We start from the raw sequence: 19,867 nt of genomic DNA on the forward strand, positions 1-19,867 counted from the left end.
GCCAGCTTCTATGTTCGTCTGTTTGAACACTGCCGATGCTTCGCGGTGCCTGCGATCGACCTCAAACTGTTCTTACTTGAACTGTAGCAAAGATCGAACCTCTTACTGATAAGGACACGCAGCGGGTTGGGTGCTGTCAGTACTGCTACTACAGCGTAACGTAATTTGTTCTATCTTGGTCGCCAGTGAGTCAACTTTACCTACAATTTTATATATCTCAGTGTTCGGTTTTTGCATGGCGACTTCGTCTCTTGTCACCTCATGACAAACACCGTCTGTCACTACTTGCTGTTCAGCACAAAAAACCTATATTACTTCTTTTAATTTGAAAGGGTACAGTACCGACACAAAGCTGTGAGTACCGGGCGTGAGTCGTGCTCCGGTAGCTCAGATGGTGGAGCACTTGCCCGCGGAAGGCAAAGGTCCAGTGCGAGTCTCGCTCGGGCACGCAGTTTTAATCTGCCAGGAAGTTTCATGTGAGCGCACACTCCGCTGCAGAGTAAAAATCTCATTCTGTCCTCATTGTGTGTACAGCCAGGGACCACGATGCCCACTGGAGACAATGAATTTTCAAAGTACTCACCATATATTCGTGCTTGCCCGTTCAAAAAAAAAGTCACTCCGAAGTAAACTCAGTTTAATTCTACACTTCGCACGCAGATAATCCCGACTTAAGACCAGCACGCGCACAAATCATTAGCAAGCATGATTGCAAAGCATGCCCTATGTATGAGACAACCACGCCTGTTTGATTAATACGTTCCTACTCAGCTTTTTATGCAAGTAAATTAAAAGTTCGCTCTTTCATTTGATTGGAACGTTTCGTAAAGGGGAATTGATTAGTGTATGTTATTAAACCTAAATATCCCATATGCAATACTCTTCTTGTCAACAAAGTTTGCGGAGCACATACTAAACTCAACTGCCCATCTGCAGAGTCAGCGTCCAATTGCATTACATGGCGACAGGAGCGACGAGTTCTTCTTCACGCAAGAGATTGGTGGTGAGGGGTGGACTTTCGACTAACCATGGCCTACCACGCCTCAATCCTGATTTGCTATCCTTGGAGGAAAACTTAAGTTGGCAACAGCTTGGGACTGCACAGGCAGCATGTGTGAAAGCTTCCTCTGTCACCTGAGTGAACGACACACTCCAAGCCATTCAACATCCAGACCTACCACAAGAAGAAAACAAAAACGTAAACCATAAATAATATCACTGAGAAAATGCGAACAGTTCGGGATCAGTGAGGGATGTGCATTGAAAAATAAAATAATACAGTTTGTGCATTCCTTTTCCATGGCACCCTGGTACCACTGTACCGAAATACAATGAAATTATGTGCAGAAATCAGGACGTGCTGCTCTATCGAAGATGGAAGCCAGAGAAAGGGGAAAAGTGGTGGCCTTTTACTGGAATTGAAATAAATTTCTTTCATCGCACATTAAATGTTCTACGTTGGGGCGCCTGTCTTACAGTGAATTACCATCATACTGCGAGCACAACTTGGTTAGCAAAAGATATCAAACGTATTTGTACTTTAATTAGGGTCACCTGGTCAGGGGTGTTGCAAGCTGAGCTTTAACCCACGAGTTTATTTTCTTGAATTTGTAATGATTTACATTTAAGTACACACACCAAAAACGTTTTGCAACACCTTGGTTCCCAGAACTCATGAAGATAGACGTTGACTGTGGATATTGTATCACAGACGCAGTACCTTTGACTGTTCAGAGATGTTACTAAACCCACTGAAAGATGTAAACAACCATGCATGGGCAGCTCTTATTAGACGGAGGGTGTCCGACAGCCGATCAGTTCCAGCCATTCCAACAGGAAGGAGGTACACGGCTCGCGTTGTCTGTAGTTCAATCATGCCTAGACGGTCAATACCGCAGTTCAATCGCGTCCACATTGTTACTTTGTGCCAGGAAGGGCTCTCAACACGGAAAGCGCCCAGGAGTCTCGGAGTGAAAAAAGCGATGTTGTTCGGAGATAGAGGAGATACAGAGAGACAGGAACTGTCGATGACATGCCTCGCTCAGGCCGCCCAAGGGCTACTACGGCAGTGGATGACCGCTACCTATGGATTATGGCACGGAGGAACCCTGACAGCAACGCCACCATGTTGAGTAATGCTTTTCGTGCAACCACAGGACGTCGTGTTACGACTCAGCGCATTAGGCTGCATGATGCGCAACTTCACTCCCGATGTCCATGGCGAGGTCCATCTTTACAACCACGACACCATGCAGCGCGGTTCAGATGGGCCCAACAACATGCCCAATGGACCGCTCAGGATTGGCATCACGTTCTCTTCACAGATGAGTTTCGCATATGCCTTCAACCAGACAATCTTCGGAGACGTGTTTGGAGGCAACCCGGTCAGGCTGAACATCTTAGACACACTTTCCAGCGAGTGCAGCAAGGTGGAGGTTCTCTGCTGTTTTCGAGTGTCATTATGTGGGGCCGACGTACGCCGCTGGTGGTGATGCAAGGCGCCGTAATGGCTGTACGATACGTGAATGCCATCCTCCGACCGATAGTGCAACCATATCGGCAGCATATTGGTGAGGTATTCGTCTTCATAGACGACAATTCGCGCCCCCATCGTGAACATCTTGTGAATGACTTCCTTCAGGATACCGACATCGCTCGACTAGAGTGGCAGCATGTTCTCCATGAACCCTATCGATCATGCCTGGGATGGATTGAAAAGGGCTGTTTATGAACGACCAGACCCATCAACCGCTCTGAGGGATCTACGCCGGATTGCCGGTGAGGAGTGCGTTGATGAACTCGTGGATAGTATGCCACGACGAATACAGGCATGCATGAATGCAAGAGGACGTGCTACTGGGTGTCAGAGGCACCGGCGTGTACAGCAATCTGGACCTCCACCTCTTAAGTTCCGCTGGATGGTGGTACAACATGCAATGCATGGTTTTCATGAGCAATAAAAAGGGCAGAATTGATGTTTATGTTGATCTCTATACCAGTCTCTGTACAGGTTCCGGAACTCTCGGAACCGAGGCGATGCAAAACTTTTTTTGAAGTGTGTATTTCAATCGAAATATGAATGTCAATTCGCTTGAGTAGGACAAAGAGGATTGTTTACTTGAAGCTCTAACTAAAATATTATGCATCCCGAAAATGTATCTCAGAATATTTTTAATAAATTCAATTCCGCAAAGGAATATACTTTGATGTGCATAAAACAACAATAAAAGACTGACTGAGTGTATCTTAGCTGGAACAGAATATACAGTTAACAGGTGGTAGGTACCTGGAACGAAATGGAAGCTTGCTGCTGAACCGCAACTGGCTTTTGAAAGCTCTGCAGCTCGCAAACTCAGGTTAAAAAACGAATCGATGATCTATGGAGAATAGACTTTGCAAATTGTGAGCTGCTTAGAGCAAAGGCAGTGCTAACACTAGGAGTGACACCTACTCAACACTCAGCAAAGTACCCCAGGTGTGACTGGGCATTTCTCTCGATAGACCTCTTGGCCGCGTGTCACCAGATCATCTCCTCGGCTTCTCTACATTCCTCCCCACCCCCAAAAACCGTTAACTTTGAGGGGGGATTCACGACTGTAGCCACAAAGAGGAGCAAGAATTTCCCTGAATACACAAAAATGCAAGGGAAACCGCTGAAGCTTCTCCAACATAGGTTGATGTATGTCAGTTAATCAACCAGAAGCTGATACAGTGCATTTTCTGTGTTGCCACTAACTGGCTCAGACATTCATGTCATAACGCCAATGCCACTTACCCATGTGAGTTGCTGACAACATCCGTAATGTAAACTTCATAAATTTTTCCAGTATGGAGACGGCGAAATGGTTGTTTCCAGCTTTTGCGTTATCTGCCACGCCAACAGTACACAGGGGACCTGCGGTCCCTACTCAAATTTCAAAAGCTCATATCCATCTGCGGACAACGGAACGAGGCCAGCCTTACTGCACAATAGGATGCTTTAAGCCATGGAGTATTCGAAGCTCAAAGTATACCCAGGTTTCTTTCCACGCTTTACTCCGAAAATATGAGGCGTTACATAAAATAAGCATTCCCAGTTTCCGTACATTAACCAAATAATCATCGGTAATGTTTCCCAACATGGGTTTCACATTGGTCGTTCGCAAAGCGTAAAGTATCGCTTACTTCGAGAATAGGTCGTACTTCGCGAATATTTATTTAAAATTTCCTTTCGCTATGGGAAATGGTCCACACGTATCACACGAGACTATACTCAGTGGTTTTGTCGGTATAATGGGATGCAATAGACTCTTAATACAATAATTAACAGACTTTGCTTTTTGACAAATTGTACATCTTCTGAGTATCTCCTGAGCTCTTCTTAATAAATCCCGATAAAAACATTGTTGTTGTAATTTCATCCCGCACGTGTGGGCTCCAAAATGTCCCCACCTAGCATGCGTGAACCACAGTAATGTCTCAACACATTGTGAGGGAATGCATATCTTCCAGTCATCCTCCTCATTCTTTCGATAACATAGTACATCTGACTGTAACTGGTAATGGTCACGGCCCGAGTGGTCGTGCGGTTCTAGGCGCTACAGTCTGGAGCCGAGCGACCGCTACGGTCGCAGGCTCGAATCCTGCCTCGGGCATGGATGTGTGTGATGTCCTTAGGTTAGTTAGATTAAATTAGTTCTAAGTTATAGGCGACTGATGACCTTAGAAGTTAAGTCGCATAGTGCTCAGAGCCATTTGAACCATTTTTTGGTAATGGTCACTAACATTACTATGATTTCCTTCTTTTAATTTGCTTTTAATTTTTCTCCATTTAGCATCTAAGTTTTGCATCTGTCCTATTCGTGAACACATTTCCTTTAATTCTTTCCTATACGGAAGTGTTTCAAACATCATTACTTTAAAATCCGTTACCCTTTCTTCTTCGATCTCATCTAACTTTTCGGTCGGTAGTCTTGACAAGGCGTCTGCGACAACATTATCCCTTCCCCTGACATGCTAAACAGTTATGTTATACTCCTGTAGCAACAATGCCCAACGTGGTAATAGGTCATGTAGCATCCCACTGGTCATTAGAAACGTTACCGCTTTATGGTCGTAATAAACTGTAATTTGTTTCCCATACATGAAATACCGAAACTTTTTAAGCGCCCAAATAATTGCCAGCTCAGTCGTGATGTACGATCTCTCGCAACCGGATAAGATTATGCTATCAAAAGCGATGATTTTTATTGTTTCTACATTACTCTCATCTTCCATTTGGATTAATGTACCACCTAATCCTGTTTCAGCTGCATCCGTCGCTACACAGAAGTCTTTATTCATTTGGGGATGATGTAATAATGGAGCATTTATCAAAGCATTTCGAATATCATCGAAAGCTTTACTACACGCTTCCATCCAGTACCACGGAATGTTTTTCCGTAACAAACGTAACAGACAATCTTCATTTAACAACTGCTGTGACACAAACTTTCTAAAGAAAGAGGCGAGGCCCAAAAATGACTTTAATTGTCTTTTATATTGTGGATACGGACAATTTTTAATGGCATCCAACTTGTTAGGGTTCGGTAAAATCCCTTATGGCGTCACAGTATGTCCTAAGAATTTTATTTGATTCCTACCAAATTCGGATTTTGTTAAATTGACTGTGACTCCATACTCATGAAATTTGCTAAACACTCGATCAATTAACTGCACATGCTCGCTCCAGGTCTCAGTCGCGATCAGCAGATCGTCTACATATACAGCGACACGCTCTAGCAAATAGGGTCCTAGCACTCTATCCAAAGCGGATATGAAAACACCCCCGCTGATATTGAGACCAAACGGCATTACCTTGAAGTGGTAACTCCGTCCCATGAAAATGAATGTCGCATAGTTTCTCCATTCTTTCGATATTTTAGTTTGCCAGTAGGAACGTGAGAGGTCGAGGGAGGTCAAAATTTCACCCCGCGAAATTTTTGCAACAGTTCTTCTAAGTTTTCAGGGCGAGTTCTTACGGGTTTTATTATTTTATTAATGTCGCGAGCGTCAAGGTCCAGCCGGTTTCGTTACTGCTAACAATGGACTTGAGTATTCGGAAGATGAAGTTTCAATTATTCCCCATTCTATCATCTTTTTTATTTCCCTGGCCACGACTTCTCTTTTTGATCAGGAAACTGAATAAGTGCTTTTATAAAACGTAGAGTGTGGATACGTTTGAATACAATATTCAGAATCTTTAATAACACCTGGTTTCTTATTAAATACAGGCAGATATCGTTGCAAAACTTTTCCCAACGCGTCTTGTTGTTCTATAGACAGACCTTCCTATCGACGTACCTTTTCCATGATGCTTGACACATTTATCTCAGCATCGTTTCTTTCCATACAATTAATGCTCTCCAAACATATGGCGTTCACCTTTAGACAGTCAACCATCACATTTTGGCAATATTTTCCCAAATTAAGTTTCCTCTTTAATAGCCGGCCGAAGTGGCCGTGCGGTTCTAGGCGCTGCAGTCTGGAACTGAGCGACCGCTACGGTCGCAGGTTCGAATCCTGCCTCGGGCATGGATGTGTGTGATGTTCTTAGGTTAGTTAGGTTTAATTAGTTCTAAGTCCTAGGCGACTGATGACCTCAGAAGTTAAGTCGTATAGTGCTCAGAGCCATTTGAACCTCTTTAATAAAGTTACTTGTAATGGTTGAGTTTTAACCATGAAAGTACATATACCCTCCTTAAAATCTATCACTGCACCGTAGTCACACAAAACATCCATTTCCCACATACACGACATTGACATCCGAGATACAACTAAGAAGGTGCATTCAGTGGCTACCCCTTGTAGTTCTACCGTCACCCGTATCTGTTTAATAATGCGTTGCTCTCTTTCGCTAAACGCCCCTGACACCGTGCAGCCCGCTACCGTTAAGGTGAGTACCTTCCTTTGCTTACTAACCATGTTTAGACAACTGTCGCTCCTGTGTCTATGAGTACGTCATTGATTTTTACTTCTACAATTTCTTGTAAAATATATCCATTCTTATTTGTTTCCTGTCTCGGTTCTAACATGAGAGCCTCACGAATATCACTTTGATTATTGTAGTCCGGCATATTTATCAGCTCACGACGTGTGCCTCCCTCCTCAATACCAGTCACCCGACGAAGGCCTAAAATGACTGGCATTAGTTTGACCGACCGTCCTTTAGGTCCCTCGGCTGTTCATGTACCTCACCTATATGAATTTCGTTTTCCGTTGTGGATACGAATTATCCGTAACTGTACCTCTTCCATCTGATAAAGGTATGGGTCTATTGGATCCGAAAGATGCACTTGGAGGGTTTGAATTTGTTCAACTTACATTGTGCATTGGGTAATTTCCTCATTTCGATCGATTCTGTTGATTCATGGGAACGCCGTTGTTCCTACTATAGTATTGAGGGTTCAGTGGTTGCCTCCCCCCCCCCCCCCCCCCCCATACTTTCTGTTTGTGGTTACGGTTGGTCCCGGCGGAGGTTCGAGTCCTCTCTCGGGCATGGGTGTGTGTGTTTTTCCTTAGGATAATTTAGGTTGAATAGTGTGTAAGCTTAGGGACTGATGACCTTAGCAGTTAAAACCCATAATATTTCATACTCATCTGAACATCATCTGTTAGTGGTTACAACATTAACTCGCTGGAAACTTCCCGTTTCGGGCACTTGGTTGTTAGTTCCCACAATATTCCCTTTTGAATATTGATAACTCGTGTTGCTATTCTGATTCTTCTTCTGGTAGTGCTCAAAATGATCATTTGCATACTTGAAACTACCGTTATTACGGCTGAATTCCCCAGAATGATTATTAAATTGATTACCACTATTCCACGCGTCCTTAGTACCGTTGTTCTTAGCATAATAATGGTTGTTGTTATTGTTATGTCACTGCTTCGCATCATCCATAAGAGTATCGATTGAATCGATCACTGAGAGGAACTGTTCACTGTCGGAATCAGGAACATGAATTAGATTCTCCCGAATATTTAAGGGTAACCTACCTTTAAGTATTCGGATAACTTCTCTGTTCGATACTGGCTCTGTCCAATAACGCGTTTTGTTCAAGTAGCGTTCGAAATACTGCCTGAGGGTTCTCTTTTTTGAATTATAAAATTCTTGTTGATATACCTCCTTACGCAGTTTCTCTCGTTTACTCAGAGAGAGGTATTTCACCAGAAACCATTTCTCAAATTCGGAACACGAGCTACGGGTCTCACTAACTTCAACGGCCCATAACACTGCCTCTCCTACAATCTTTGACACGGTAAACTGTAACTTATCGTATTCCGTCTAGCTACGAGGGAATATTCTTTTGAATGAAATGATGAACACCCTTGGGTGAATATTATTTATTCCTTTCATTTGAAAATGTGGGAAACTGTCGACTTTTAAAAATGCTATGTTCGACTTTCAAAGATGAGATGCATCCTTTCTGAACGTAGGGATCATCCTCCTCATCTGATTGGCTATTAGCTTCCCACGCTTCACCTACACAAATATTACATTGCATTCGCGGGGGTTTTTCTCGCAGTTAGATTTTACGGTGTTGCACATTCGTTCATGTTCCTCTTTGGAATCGCTCCCGGAAAACCGGGCGTTAATAACTTCTAATTTATAACCCTTAATGCATTCGTCAACTATCTTATCTTTAATTTGACGGAATTCATTAATAAAAGTCTCTATCAGCGAATTATCAGTTATCGCTTGGCCCTTAATTTGGTTCTGCGTACTTGCAATGGCCGAACGTACTTGTCCGTTAATTTCTACGGTTTTAGTCTCTATCAATTCGGATGCAGCTGCCTGCCCTGTTTCAGAGGATGATTCTCAGCCTTCAGGGTCCGGGCAATCGCAGAGCGTGGGCTTCTTGGTAATTGGGAGCTCCAATGTTAGGCGCGTAATGGGGCCCCTTAGGGATATGGCGGCTAAGGAGGGGAAGAAATCCAGTGTGCACTCCGTGTGCATTCCGAGTGGAGTCATTACTGATGTGGAAAGGGTCCTTCCGGATGCCATGAAGAGCACAGGGTGAAGCCAGCTGCAGGTGGTGGCACATGTCGGCACTAATGACATGTGTCGCTTTGGATCTGGGGAAATTCTCTCTGGATTCCAGCGGCTATCTGATTTGGTGAAGTCTGCCGGTCTTGCTTACGAGATGAAGGCAGAGCTCACCATCTGCAGCCTCGTTGACAGAACCGACTGCGGACCTTTGGTGCAGAGCCGGGTGGAGGGTCTGAATGAGAGGCTCAGACGGTTTTGCGAACGTGTTGGCTGCATTTCCTTGACTTGCGCCATAGGGTGGTGGGGTTTCGGGTTCCGCTGAATAGGTCAGGAGTTCACTACACTCAGCTGGCGGCTACACGGGTAGCGGAGGCTGTGTGGCGTGGACTGGGCGGTTTTTAGGTTAGAAGGCCTCGGGAAAGTACGGAGTGGGCTGCAATCTCAAAGGGTGCATGGCAAATACAGGACGTGCTTGGATCAAGGAACAGTCGGAATTGTAGTTGTAAATTGTTGTAGTTTTGCTGGGAAAGTCCCTGAGCTTCAAGCGCTAATAGAAAGCACAGAAGCTGAAATCGTTATAGGCACAGAAAGCTGGCTAAAGCCTGAAATAAGTTCTGCAGAAATTTTTACGAAGTCTCAGACGGTGTTCAGGAAAGATAGATTAGGCAGAATTGGTGGTGGAGTGTTTGTGTCTGTTAGTAGTGGTTTATCTTGTAGTGAAGTCGAAGTAGATACCCCGTGCTAATTGGTATGGGTGGAGGTTACACTTAACAGGCGAACTAAGTTAATAATTGGCTCCTTCTACCGACCCCCAGACTCCGATGATATAGTTGCTGAACAGTTCAGAGAAAATCTGAGTCTCGTAACAAATAAATACCCCACTCATACGGTTATAGTTGGTGGGGACTTCAACGTTCCCTCGATATATTGGCGAAAATACTTGTTCAAAACCGGTGGTAGGCAGAAAACATCTTCCGAGATAGTCCTAAATGCTTTCTCCGAAAATTATTTCAAAAAGTTAGTCCACGAACCCACGCGAATTGTAAATGGTTGCGAAAACACACTTGACCTCTTAGCCACAAACAATCCAGAGCTAATAGAGAGCATCACGACTGATACAGGGATTAGTGATCACAAGGTCGTTGTAGCTAGGCTCAATACCGATTCTTCCAAATCCACCAGAAACAAACGCAAAATAATTTTATTTAAAAAAGCGGATAAAGTGTCACTAGAAGCCTTCCTGAGAGACAATCTCCATTCCTTCCGAACTGAATATGCAAATGTAGACGAGATGTGGCTCAAATTCAAAGATATAGTAGCAACAGCAAATGAGAGATTCATACCTCATAAATTGGTAAGAGATGAAACTGTTCCCCCATGGTACACAAAACAGATCCGAACGCTGTTGCAGAGGCAACAGAAAAAACATGCGGAATTCAGAAGAACGAGAAATCCCAAAGTTTGGCTAAAATTTTGAGACGCGCGAAATTTGGCACGGACTTCAATGCGAGATGCCTTTAATAGGTTCCACAACGAAACATTGTCTCGAAATTTGGTAGAAAATCCGAAGAAATTCTGATCGTATGTAAAGTACACAAGCGGCAAGACGCAGTCAATACCTTCGCTGCGCAGTGCCGATGGTACTGTTACCGACGACTGTGCCGCTAAAGCGGAGTTATTGAACGCAGGTTTCCGAAATTCCTTCACCAGGGAAGACGAATGGAATATTCCAGAATTTGAAACACGAACAGCTGCTAGCATGAGTTGCTTAGAAGTAGATACCTTAGGGGTTGCGAAGCAACTCAAATCGCTTGATACGGGCAAGTCTTCAGGTTCAGATTGTATACCGATTAGATTCCTTTCAGATTACGCTGATACAATAGCTCCCTACTTAGCAATCATATACCACCGCTCGCTCACCGATAGATCTGTACCTACAGATTGGAAAATTGCGCAGGTCGCACCAGTGTTTAAGAAGGGTAGTAGGAGTAATCCATCGAGCTAAAGACCTATATCATTGACGTCGGTTTTCAGTAGGGTTTTAGAGCATATACTGTATTCAAACATTATGAATCACCTCGAAGGGAACGATCTATTGATACGTAATCTGCATGGTTTCAGAAAACATCGTTCTTGTGCAACGCAGCTAGCTCTTTATTCGCACGAAGTAATGGCCGCTATCGACAGGGGATCTTAAGTTGATTCCGTATTTCTAGATCTCCGGAAAGCTTTTGACACCGTTCCTCACAAGCGACTTCTAATCAAGCTGCGGGCCTATGGGGTATCGTCTCAGTTGTGCGACTGGATTCGTGATTTCCTGTCAGGAAGGTCGCAGTTCGTAGTAATAGACGACAAATCATCGAGTAAAACTGAAGTGATATCAGGTGTTCCCCAGGGAAGCGTCCTGGGACCTCTGATGTTCCTGATCTATATAAATGATCTGGGTGACAATCTGAGCAGTTCTCTTAGGTTGTTCGCAGATGATGCTGTAATTTACCGTCTAGTATCAGTTGCAAAGCGATTTATAAAGGATTGCTGTATGGTGTGGCAGGTGGCAGTTGACGCTAAATAACGAAAAGTGTGAGGTGATCCACATGAGTTCCAAAAGAAATCCGTTAGAATTCGATTACTCGATAAATAGTACAATTCTCAAGGCTGTCAATTCAACTAAGTACCTGGGTGTTAAAATTACGAACAACTTCAGTTGGAAAGACCACATAGATAATATTGTGGGGAAGGCGAGCCTAAGGTTGCGTTTCATTGGCAGGACACTTAGAAGATGCAACAAGTCCACTAAAGAGACAGCTTACACTACACTCGTTCGTCCTCTGTTAGAATATTGCTGCGCGGTGTGGGATCCTTACCAGGTGGGATTGACGGAGGACATCGAAAGGGTGCAAAAAAGGGCAGCTCGTTTTGTATTATCACCTAAAGGGGAAGAGAGTGTGGCAGGTATGATACGCGAGTTGGGATGGAAGTCATTAAAGCAAAGACGTTTTTCGTCGCGGCGAGATCTATTTACGAAATTTCAGTCACTAACTTTCTCTGAATGCGAAAATATTTTGTTGAGCCCAACCTACATAGGTAGGAATGATCATCAAAATAAAATAAGAGAAATCAGAGCTCGAACAGAAAGGTTTAGGTGTTCATTTTTCCCGCGGGCTGTTCAGGAGTGGAATGGTAGAGAAATAGTATGATTGTGGTTCGATGAACACTCTGACAAGCACTTAAATGTGAATTGCAGAGTAATCATGTAGATGAGTAGATGTAGATGTAAATCTTCCTCCAGCTTCTTAGTCTGATCTAACATATACGTGTCCACTTTACACAACGAATTTTTCTCCTAATCATTTATAGGATGTGACAATCCCTCTACTCTTTCCGTGATACAAATATTATTTTCAGACAAGGCATCTACCTTTTCAGATTTACCACCGAATTGTTCTGACAACGTACTGACCTTTACGTCGATTTTATTGACACGATTAATAACCTTAACACCTTCCTTTTCTCGGTCTGCTAATCTTGACTCTAGATTGTCAAACTTAACATCAACCTTAGCCTGTTGTTCGGCTAGCCTGGCCTCCTAAATTGAAGTTAAACTAATCTGTTGTTCAGCAAACTTAATTTCTAAAGTCTGTTGATGATCAACGAATTTAGCATCTATAGATGCTTGCTGTTCGGTTAACTTCGCAACTATACCAGAGAATCTATTCTCCAACGTCGCCTGCTGTTCAGTGAGCTTAACATTTAAAGTCGCTTGCTGTTCAGCAAACTTACAGTCCATGTAAGAGAACTTAACATTTAAATTACCATACATATTCAATTTTTCCAAAATGGGACTATGGACATCTATATTTCCTGACCCCGTCGGTTTAATATTCGTCATATATTCATTGTCGACTTTATCCTTACTATCGGAAGTCGTATCATTAGATATCTTTTCCGTACTTTCTGTCCCACAATCAATTAGTTTTGTCTGACTCGGCAAAAGATTCTACTCCCACATTAACAATAGTTCGATTAGGTTCGACAGTGTCCGGTACCGCACTTATCACGGGATTCTGCTACATGTTTTTCGAAATCGCTGCGCAACCTTCTCCCTCTTCTTGACATGATTTAAAATTTTATTATCACTTTTTAGTAGTACCCACAGCAGTTACTGTCACAATCGTCACATAATCTTAATCTTACGATCTACTCGACATTAGCACAATGAAAATCTTACAATTACCAATTAGGTAAAGAAACCAAAATTTACCGAACCTGGACAATCACTTATTTTGATTAGTGATTTATAATTTAGGTCGTCTGTTTGCGTGCTGTTGGAGTCTCGCTCACTTCACTGCCGGCAGCCGATGACGCTGTCTCGGCCAACGTTCATCTCTGGTTCAGTTCTTTGACGCGTTGCGTAGCTCCCTCTGCAGGTGTGCTCGTATGTCTCGTAGTCGCGCGAATGGTCGAGCCCTGCATTGGGCGCCAAATAATGGAGCGTTTTATTTGTGTCGGCTCGATGGTGATGGTTGTCCCAGTCTGGTTGACATGGAACAGTGTCCGTCGATCGCGACGGCTCCGATCTGTAACTGTTAAAAACAAACTCCTCGCTTGTTTTATTAGTTTCATACACTATCTCCCTTAGACTGAAAACAGCGTATCGATGGAGCAGCACGCCGAAATGTGTAAGCAGCCCTTGTTTAAAATTGAAGCACTAGTGTTCGAAGTCTGTCGGTCTTCTTTACTTCGAACTTATAGCGACTGCACCACTCGGTACCGCAGCAACTCCCTTGATCTGAAACGATTAACCAAATATGCTTCGTGTGTTCGCGACAGGCTGATAAGCTTACTCGACTTGATAGCTGTAGTTCTTATGCCCGCTTTGCGAATGTGTGTTCAGACGCAGATAACAGGACATCTTAAATTATAAAGTCTATCACTCAAGCCGATGCCACATCATAGTTTTGCGAGGGTGTTGGTTTATTAATTAATATAGCGTCGTCAAGGCGTCGCTACGGTGTTAACTGAACAACTAATACAACGTAATTCCAGAGATAAAATATTCTTCTGACAGCTTACAGAAAGCGTTGTGTTTCGCTGTAAACTTGCTGTTCACTGTTAATAAAATCACTAAATCACCTTTAACTTCTGCGTTTTCTCAAGAAATAGTTAATTTCAGAATTACACAGAAAATTTCCATTGCTCAACAAGATTCTATCAATGTGCTGCGAAAAGCTCTGACGACTGACCCTGTACTTTGTCTGTATGATGAGAGAGCACCTACAGAACTACACACAAATGCCAGTGGGTATGGGATCGGTGCTGTTCTGGTGCAAATTTCGGATGGAAAAGAGAAGGTTATAGCCTATGCTTCTAGGACACTTACAAAAGCCGAGTGGAACTACTCAACTACAGAAAGAGAATGTCTTGCTGTGATCTGGGCCTTGTGCAAATTTAGACAATATCTCACAGTTGTTACAGACCATTATTCACTTTGTTGGCTGACAGGTCTTAAGAAACCAACAGGACGACTCGCCAGGTGGGCACTATTTCTTCTAGAATATGACATTACCATAGTGTCCAAAAGTGGAAGAAAACACCAAGATGCCGACTGTCTCTCAAGAAACCCTGTGAAAGACTATCAAGACTTTGATGAAGATAGTGACTGTCTCGCTGCACTCCAGGATCTCTCTGGTAAGCAGAAGGACACCAATATATATGAAATTATGCTTCCCTTAAATCGGTCAGAGGATATGAAAGGACAATTTAAGGTAGTTAATGGATCACTTTGCAAGAAAAACTTTGATTCGTTTGGAAAGAGGTGATTACCAGTGATTCCTAAACACATGAGCTTAGATTTTCTACAGAAATTCCATGACACACCTGAGACCGGACATTTAGGATTTATTAAGACCTACGATAGAATCCGCAAGAGATTTTTCTGCCCAGGTTTGTTTAGGAGTGTCCGTCACTATGTGTCTCACTGTAGAGAGTGCCAGAGGAGAAAGGCAGCTTATCAGAAACCACCTGGCCGACTCATACCAATTCCATGAGCCGAAACGCCTTTCCAGCGTGTTGGGATTGAACTCCTCGGACGATTTTCAACGTCTGATAGCGGCAATAGATGGATTATTGTTTTCACTGATTATCTGACACGTTAAGCCATTACTAAAGCCGTGAAAATAGCCGAAGCATCCGAGGTAGCCAAATTCATTGTGGAAGACATTGTATTAAAACACGGTGCCCCAAGGTCGTTAAGCACGGTTCGAGGGAAAGTTTTTCAATCGAATCTTGTGACAGAGATAAACCGTCAGTGCAACATTACTCATCACTTGACGACTGCCTACCATCCGCAAACTAACGGGCTTACTGAAAGCCTTAATAAGACCTTGTCCGACATGCTATCAATGTCCGTCAATGCTGAGCAGAGCAACTGGGATGAGGTGCTACGTCCGTGATATTTGCCTACAACACCGCCATACAAGACACCACACGGTTTACGATCTTTTACCTGATGCATGGGCGTGAGGCGACTACGACGGTGGACACTGTGTTTCCGTTACATCCTGATGACGTGGATGACGACTACATCGGCCAGGTGTTACCCAGAGTTGAGGAAGCTCGGCAGTTAGCTCGACTCCACACGCTGCAGGCTCAAGAACGACCGCCGAAGGTATGAGGCGAGCCACCACCCTGTTATCTACCAGCCTAGTGACCTCGTCTGGATCTTCATTCCTGTTCGGAAGGTTTGTCTCTCTGAGAAGCTCCTCAGGCGCTACTTTGGACCTTACAACGTTGTAAGACAGTTGTCTGATGTTACTTATGAAGATTTCGACCCCGACGCAAGACGACGAAAGATCAGAGATACGATCCACGTCCTTCGAATGAAGCTCTATAAGGATCCTGCCACCCAGGGCAAATTCGAAGCTCCAGCGACAGGCAACAAGCGGAAAGGTGACGAAGAGCGTAGTGGCAAAAGGAGTTCTAAGAAGATCACAGCCAGGGCGAGAATCAGTCATCGGGAGTCGGAGTATGCAGGACCGATGACTCGTTCCCGGACTAGGACGACGTAACACCGAGACCATGTTCCCTGAAGAAGGGAGTAATGTAGCCGAATAAACTGAGTAGTACCGTGGTGTAGTGGTCATGATACTAAACTGTTGCATTGTGGGTCGTGATTTCACAACTCACCTGGACTGTACAATTTTAATTTCTATATTCGGTTCGAGTGCATTATAGAAGTATCCACAAATGTCAAGCATCATTGCACTGGAATATTCTGTAGCTGTATATAAACTGTATGTGTTTTTGCCGGAGGCAGTTCGCTCCACCTTCTTGTATGCGCAAGTGCTGAAAAAACCTTCGTTAAGTGGAATTAGTGTTCGCCATTCACCTAATTACACCTTCTACGTGGCAATATTTTTACTTGATCTTATCAATGTTTTAACACCTCATTATAAGTCTGCAATGTATAATCCAGGCTAAGGTTACTATTGTATTAGTTTCTAATTGATTGTGGGACTAAGTTACCCATGTTTTATAACTTTTATTTTTTTCTTATCATTGAACGGAGCATTGCTAGGCGTTTAGGTTCCTTTTAGATTTACAGTGATTAGGTTGAAGTAGGATTCTTTTCTCTTGTTGTGCCCTTAATCAGTGCCTATCAAAGATCGTCATCAAGGTAGTTTTATTCTTTCAAAAAGAGGACATAACGAGTGATGTGAGAGTACAGTCAAATATGTCATTGTGATAATATGAAAATTACGTGTGTTCATTTTCTTAGTTTCGCTGGACGAAAACACAGAGCTATTGGCTTCTGGAGTAGGATACTTGAATATCACTTCCCTGAAGTCAGACCAGAGCGGCTGTGTTGTGAGAGGCGTCAGGTGCTGTTGGTACTTTGAATACGGGACCGTTTACCGCCCTGTGTTGGGCTGTGGGTTTGCAAACTGCCTGGCCGAAAAGCTGGCCTGGTTTGAGTGCATGTGCATCGAGAGGGCCTTTGAAGTTACAGCTCAGCGACCGCAGGTAACCTGAGTGTTATTGTCGTGATGAATCTGCGCGTCCTGCAGGCTGATGCAAACACACGAAACCGCCATTTTTCCATATCTAGTGCGGGTAAAATCTAAGTTTTACGTTCCGGATATTGTCATCTAATCATATTTGTCAACTGAATCACATTTGTGACTTCGATGCCTAAGCCAATGAGTCGCCACACAGTAAATATCGTTTACGAACGTCTGGTTAGTTATCTGACATACAGTAACGATTTTTTTTTAAATGCAGGGCATCATAAGAAGATGGGAAATTGTGAGGAAACACGTGTCCAGTCACCGCCGGGAGGACTTAGCTAAGTCCTGAGTCAGTGTTGCTTTTAGTTTTAGCGCTTATTTGGCTCTAAGAAGCTCACAATTTCTGAAGATAGTTCCCCAACTTTTGTCGCTACTTCCGAAATTTCATATGTCAGGATCTTCGATACGTGTTTTAAGTTGTGTTTGCTAACTGCATAGATTAAGAGAGCCTACCGCAGTTGCGTAGTCATCATCCATTTAGTCTGAGGTACCTACCAGTTGTTAACAATACATTCGGTACCAAATTAGCTTCAGTCAAGCAGCAATTTTTTGTATCTTTATGTACATCCTCGTTTATTCTTCTGTGGAAATGACTACGTTAAACTCATTTTGAGATACAGAACATATCTTGAGCTTCAAGTATGGAATCACCTTTGTGATAATTAATGGAAGTTAGGTTTATCTTTTGGTTCAAATAATTGACTCTAAATCCTTTAATGGTGTTACGAACTTGAGAAAATTAATAGATACGTTAAAGCTTACGATTACATTTAATTTCGTCCTACAACAATCCATGTCAGGCGAATGCAACATAAAATATATATATGAGCGATTTCTTTTGCATAACTGATCTGTGCTGTCTCTGTGGTGGCTTCCATTCTATAACAGGAAATTTACTTCAGATTTATCACAGTGTTGTGATCATAGGGAGGTTCAGTAACTGCAACTAACAATCCGTTAGTTTAAGGCTGCACAAAATCTGCACTCGCTTGTATAGTATTTCCGTGTTGAGAACGTATGTGTGGTAGGCAGTTTCCACACTCCACTGCCGAACATACACATTTAAGTATACTACTGATTCTCACAAGAAGACCTTTGCCTCACTGGAATCCAATTTCTTTTGCCCTCAAGACGTGATTCCGTGTTTCCCGGTCTAGTACAGTCAGTCTCCAGACCACAAGGCCCTACCGTTTAGGCGTCATGTTGATACTGTCAACTGAACTCTACAAGCACCAGAAGGTCCTATCGTAAACTGTCCGTTAGTCAGAGAAAAGGTTAATTACCCTGTTGCTCTCTAGTTGTGACGATCAAATCAAATTGAGTCACGTAATTTGTTTGACACAGTAGCGAAGGCTTAAAATTCTGGCATCATGAATCGATTTCTGTAACGTTTTTAAGCTCCTTCAAGAGTATAACTTTTCAGTGAGATGCTATTATGAGGCAACTTGGAAACTATTACGAATATACTTTCCTTTTAGTACGATGAAATACTGAAGCAGCCTTGACAGACTTAAAGTTAGGCAAACTTTTAGTTTTAATATCTGCGTACACGCAAACGACGGAAATTAAGCAGCAATCTAGATAAATTTCTAAACAAATTACAACACTGATAACGTCATGTGTGACGAAGGGTTTTGGACTCTAAAAAGGGAAATCATATCAGCAGTAAACCGTGCTGATACTTAGTTGCTGTCGTCTACAATGAAGCAACTAATAAAATATTGTACATAATTATAATTTTATATATTTGTGGGTATGAACTAGTATAGTTCTGGGACACTTCAAGCAATTTCAGTCAGGCTTAGTATCTATATGTCTTAGTAGAAGGAGACAGCAGTGAAATGTTGTCAGGCATTCAGTAGCGCAGTTTTCATTTCTGCTGAACAGCCAGCTTCACAACTCAAAAGATGTCAGCTTCCATTGGCAACACGTGAGGGGCTTAGCACGTTGCTTATCTAGGTTTCTGTCAGTGCTTTCATAGTCACTTCTTAAGTCATTAATCCCGCGATGCATAATATCGTGTGCATAGCATGTGTGGACACAGGAGCTGCTGGCCGCAGTGCCTGAACAGCTGAGTGTTGTTTTTCTACGGTGAGTCGTCTTCAGACTGCTGCCTCGGAGTGCAGTGATGGCGGAGAAGCTGGCGCGTTGTACGAGAACCTCTGATGTTCCTTGCTTCGCCAAAATTCTTTGCTGTGGAGGCAACTCCTAGTGTACCTGACGTGGTGGATCTGCCCTCATAAAAGGATGAGTGGCAGCCGATAACTCATTTGTACATTTGTGTTGCTCGAGGTGGAAGGCCGATGACGAATCTGGCAGTCTGACCTAGCCCATTTAGTCCGTGAGTGGACCGCTGGCCGCTCCTTGAGCAGGGTACGAGCAGGCAGGGGTAGGGTCTTCCAAGTTATCAAGTTATCGGGGGCGCAAACACCAGGCGCTTTATGGAACCCCTGAGGGAGATAGCGGTCAGGGCGAGAAAGAAAGCCAATGTTCACATCCACGATGTGGACTAGGTCCTGCCTGTGGCTATCAAGCGTGCAGGCTGCAGTCATCTGAAAGATGTGAATTACGTCAACACCAACGATGCCTGTCTCTTAAGTTCCGAGGCATCCTTAGTTCACACAGAAACTAGCGGAGGTGGTGAAGGGGTTGGCCTTGCGCTCGGCGTGCAAGCGCAGCTCGCAATTTGCTGCATTGTTGGCAGAGTCGACCAGGGTCCTTAGACTGGGACGTCTATGGATGCATTGCAGGTAATTCAGACACACAGTCTAGTGAAATTCTTTTAACACGTTCT

This window comes from Schistocerca piceifrons, chromosome X (assembly GCF_021461385.2).
Source record: "Schistocerca piceifrons isolate TAMUIC-IGC-003096 chromosome X, iqSchPice1.1, whole genome shotgun sequence".
Taxonomy (NCBI): Eukaryota; Metazoa; Arthropoda; class Insecta; order Orthoptera; family Acrididae; genus Schistocerca; species Schistocerca piceifrons.